We start from the raw sequence: 5,852 nt of genomic DNA on the forward strand, positions 1-5,852 counted from the left end.
TTTACAGTGTTTCACATGCGTTGTTCATTGGCCAATAAAAAACAACCAACTAACAAACAAAAAATCTTTTTTTTTTCTTTAAGTTTCTTTTTTCACATATTTTTTTTCATGAATAGTGATTTTCAGTTGTTCCAATAGCACTCAAATAAGTATTGTTATGATATTGGCGACAAAATCGTAAAATAGAAATATATACTGAATGTATCGATGAAGGAAATAAGAAAATAATCTACAACGGTAGACGCGGAAATGTTGAAGACTAAAACAGAATCCACCCCCAAATGTGATGGTCCCTCTGCGGGATGCACTGTCCACTGCTTCCTATCAAATCATCACTATCCACATGAAAGAAATATAACACATAATTTCAAACTGTTCACAAAACTGCCCCTTCCTATCTCTGCGGCTGCCTTCATCTCTACACTCCATCTCGCTCACTACGATCGGCTTCGGATCCACTCTGTTTACGCATACCCAGATTCAAGCACTCGACTGTTGGCCGCCGTTCTTTCTCTGTCTCTTGACCTTGCATTTGGAATGAACTTCCTCTTTCGCTTCGTCAAGTCTCCACACTCAGCTCTTTCAAGTCTGGCCTTAAAACCCACCTCTTCCCAAAATAGCCTCCCTTCCCTGCCTCTTCCTTGTCCTTAGCTTCTACAGTTTTAGAGTTATGCATACGTGTGAATGACTGGTGCGAAAGCGCTTTGATTTGTCTCTGCACAAGTTTCGGCGCTATATAAATACCATTATTATTATTTTATTATTATTATTATTACCAACAAGCAAAATCACACTTATACTTCCCCAGATATATATCCATGTTTACGTAATGCAATGCATGACATCTGTGAAAAATAAAACCAAAATGCATGTGTTAATAATGAACCTTGCACACAGTGTGTGTGTGTGTGTATTATGGAGGGTTGGGGGTTAAATTTCCTGAGCGAATATGTATATACATGCAGGTGTACTTTGTTGCAATGCGATGTTTACGTTCTTTGTAATTTTCATTTGTATTAAATTTCACAGACTATTACTTTAGCCGGCTATATTTCAATTTCTTCTCAAAAACATATTGCAAGGGCGAAGCTGATTATTTTTTTAAATTTCTTTTATTATTATTATTTTTTTAATATAAATACTTATAGACATTTTCCCAATTTGAATCAGTGGATTGATATGGTGGTAATTTCCCTTGATGCACTGATTTTTTTTTTTTTTTTAAAAACCCTCTAAAATATAATATATCCACATTTGTAAGCTTTAACTTGACGTTAACTGTGTAATAAATTGTCTCTTCAGTGAAAATTCATAGGTTATATACTACTGGGCATTCACCGAAAAAGTGTTTGATGTAATCTGTATGTCACAACAGTAAGAGCACTTTTTTTCATTTTATGTAGCGTTTTATTTGTTGGGTAGATATCATGTAGAATTTTCCAGTGTGACACGCTGATCTATCTTATTCAAAATCAAGTTTCCTATGCCAAAAATAAAATGCAGATGGGGTGTCTGGTTCCTTATTTGCCACTGATATTGTCTTGATGTGTTTTGGTTTAGTGTTAAATCGGTTTGCATTGCTTGTCTGTTTGTCTGTCGTTTTCCTGTCTGTATCCACAGGATAGGGATGGAATTAATGAGGACATTGTATCCTAGCATTATATTTATTCTGTTTTGAGCAGCTGTATGGCTTATCTGATTCAATGATTGTAGTATGTTCTCTGCATTATGTGTTTGATTTGGAAAAAAAAAGTGGATTTTTTGTATGTTATTGATGAATTATTAAACAATAACTGGTTTTGGAAGGTAGTTTGTGTTACTTCCTCAAATTTCGCAATGTTCTTGTAATCTATATACGTTTTTATGACATCTTTCCAGAATTCATTATCTGTACTATCTGAACCCTTATGTTTTACGTTTCAGAATTAATCTGTGTATTGCAAGAAAGACGTGAGTATAAAAACTTCATTAGAAAGAAAAAGAAAGAATATGACGAGACATTATTAATTAAATGATCTTTTAAACTGTGTTGATGACCAGCAGATGTTTTTGGGGAAAATTCACAAAATAATGAAAAAGAAATCACAAATTTTGAATGATATTACTGTTGATGAATGGTTTCGACACTTCAAAAATGTATTAGAAAATAATGATGAAGAAATTAGTGAGGAAGAGGTTGTGGATGTTGATGAACAGAATGTGTATGATAGAGCAATACCAAGAGGTGAAGTGTTACATGCAATCAGAAGACTGAAAAATGGCAAATCAGCAGGTCCAAATGGTCTTATTAGTGAGTTTTCTTTAAGAATTCTGGAGAGAGCATTGTTAATGTTTTAGTTAAGCTATTTAATCATTTGTTTGATACTGGTTGTTAACCGGAAAATTGGAAGGAATGTATGATCTTGCCTTTATTTAAAAAGGGGGATGTAAATGACATAAATAATTACAGAGGTATTTCTTTATGCAATATATGTAGCAAGTTATATGATTCTATTATTAACAATAGACTGCAAGAATGGATTACTATGAATGATATAACTGGGGAATACCAAGCTGGATTCAAGAAAGACTATTATATTGTTGACCATATTATTAGCTGCAGTCCAGAAACAATGTGCTGACAGTAGGAAGTTATGTTGCCTTTTATTGATTTTTAAGAAGCGTTTGACTTCATTTCTAGTAAACAGTTGTGGCCAGTTTTATTGAAAAATGGAATAAAGGGTAAGTTGTACTCTTGTATCAAAAGTATGTATACTGAAGTTAAAGCAAGAATAAGATCTAGGGCTAAATTATCAGACTTCGTTAATTGTAGTCGAGGTGTCAAATAAGGGGACATATGCAGTGCAGTTTCGTTTTCTTTATTTGTTAATAAACTTGCTTTCGATATAACTGAGAATGGACGGCATGGTATTACTTTTGATATGGTTGAATTATTTGTATTACTTTTTGCTGATGATATTGTTTTATTATCTGCAACTATAGTTGGTCTTCTACTACAACTGAACATTTTGTATATGGTGGCAACAAAACTTAAACTCAAGGTAAATATGGAAAAAAAACTAACGTTATTGTTTTTCGTAAAGGAGGTTATTTGGCACGTAATGAAAGGTGGGTTTATGGCAACATAAGTGTCACAGTGAAAATGCTTACACATATCTTGGGATTTATTTTTCAACTAGACTTAGTTTCAGTTTAGCATGTGAAGATTTAGTTAATAGAGCGAAGAAAGCAGTTATGATTATTTTTCATGTGATATATGAGCTGGATTGTAGATCTTTTAGTCTGTTTGCTAAACTGTTCGATCCCCAGGTTCAATTGATAGTACAATATGCTGTTGAAATCTGGGCATTTGAGAAGGGTTCAGAAATTGAAAAAAATACGACGGGCGCAATAGCCGAATGGTTAAAGCGTTGGACTTTCAATCCGAGGGTCCCGGGTTCGAATCACGGTGACGGCGCCTGGTGGGTAAAGGGTGGAGATTTTTCCGATCTCCCAGGTCAACATATGTGCAGACCTGCTAGTGCCTGAACCCCCTTCGTGTGTGTACACAAGCAGACAATCAAATACGCACGTTAAAGATCCCGTAATCCATGTCAGCGTTCGGTGGTTTATGGAAACAAGAACATACCCAGCATGCACACACCCCGAAAGCGGAGTATGGCTGTCTGCATGGCGGGGTAAAAACGGTCATACACGTAAAAGCCCACTCGCGTATATGCGAGTGTACGTGGGAGTTGCAGCCCACGAACGCAGAAGAAGAAGAAGGAGAAAATACATTTGTTCGCGCTGAAACGTTTTTTGAATGTGTATGGTGAGTTGGGGAGGTTTCCCATTTATATAAATTCTTATATGAGATGTATCAAATACTGGTTAGAATTAATGCGGATGGACGAAAATAGTTTGCCATGTAAAGCTTATAAGACGTTGTATAACTTGGATAGGAATGGTAAAAATACGTGGGTTACAAGTGTTCGTCATTTCCTGATTTATCAAGGATTTTCTTATGTATGGGACAATCAAGGTGACCAATGTATCTCAGGGTTCTTGAAATCATTTAAACAAAGAGTTATTGATTGTAGGTGGCAGGACTGGCAGGACCATATGTATACCAATGACAGATTTGCTTTTTATAGACTTTTTAAGACCACATATATGATTGAGCCATACCTTGCACTTAGAGTGAACCGGTATATCAAATGTGCATTAACTAAATTTAGATCTGGCATTTCTGACATCGGGTGTCATCGAATGAGATACAGGCCCAAAGGTGAGAGTGAACTAAGATGTCGTTTATGTAACACAGAGAGAAAAGATGAGATCCATTTTTTTGTTGGTGTGTCCTGCCCTTTTTATTATTATTTTATTTTATTTTATTTTTTACCTTAGATCGAAATTAACTGAACCTAAGTATTATAGTAATCCTTGCAGTTTTACATTAAATGTGTTGTTGCCGTCCAGAAATGAGTCTACTCTCTATGGACTGGCTATTTATATTTACAAATCCTTGAAAAGACTGAATATTTTGGCATCATAATCTTTTCTTCTGTGATGTATTATGTTTATGAAATGATTGTGGTGTCAGTTATAATTCCAGTATTTTTACTTATGTTACATCCCTCTAGGAAGGGGCTTTGGCCTTTATTTGAATAAAACCGTTCGTTTGTTCGTTCGTTCGTTCGTTCTACATTTATCTTCCCCTGTTCAGAGACCAACTGACAGCGTAGCGAGATCGATCCCTCATACTCCGACTTGCTGCAAACACGTCTGACTTCTGACACACACATATCCTCTCCCACACGTGCAGACTTGAATTCATATTATGTCAACAACTAAGAAATAGGTACGTACAACTTTGGAAACAGAGAAAAACTGAATACAACGGTCTAGACTTCTACAACAAAATCAAAAGAAACCGTTATCGAATTGAGAATTATCTAACTGATAAAATCGACCCTGCTCACAAACGAGCTATTTGTCAACTCAGAATAAGCGCACATGATTTAAATATTGAACGAGGAAGATATGCAAACATTCCAAGAGAAGACATGTTATGTAACATGTGTGAAGCTGTTGAAGGTGAATTCCATTTCTTAGATACGTGTATTCTATTTCATAATTTGCGAAGGCATCAAATTACGACTGTAAAGCAGTATGATCATCAATTAAATGTGATCACTAGAAAGATACAGGACAATATCCTGAAACCAATTGATTTAATCAGTTGCGATGACTGTTAAAAAACCCACAAAAAACAAAAACAACAACAACAAAACACATTCACCAAATAGTATTTCATTGCATGCGTATTAGATGACCATTTCTTTCTTTCTTCCTTTTGTTCTTTGTTGTGTCTATTAATCCTTTGGGATTTTATGACACTAAATGAGTCGAGTCATGCAACTACACTTACAGCACATTTCACCGACATTGAACAGAATAACGCACAGACACACAATTCTCAAAACATTTAATGCCTCTTGCTTCTACATAGGCACATGTACACAAGTACACTTTCGTTATATAGGCTACTACTACGACTACTACTACTACTACTACTACAAACAAATGCTGTGCTTGATAATCATGTAATGAGTCCATTCATACAATTTTGCTTGAAGTTGACTGACTGTCTAATTCAAAATAACGAAAGTCAACGAATCACTAGTTCATTGGCTTCTTTGTTTATTTGTTTGTACTGTTCAATGGTCATCGCCATGGGCGTCATTTAGATTTCAGTTTCACCCTAATGCCATGTGAATGTGATATACGGGAAGCAACTGATGTTTTTCCTTTGAACCGTGTTATTGCGCATTATCGCCCTGACATTGTCGTTTGTGCAATGGTCGATGGAA

The sequence above is a fragment of the Babylonia areolata genome, chromosome 12 (assembly GCF_041734735.1).
Source record: "Babylonia areolata isolate BAREFJ2019XMU chromosome 12, ASM4173473v1, whole genome shotgun sequence".
NCBI lineage: Eukaryota > Metazoa > Mollusca > Gastropoda > Neogastropoda > Buccinidae > Babylonia > Babylonia areolata.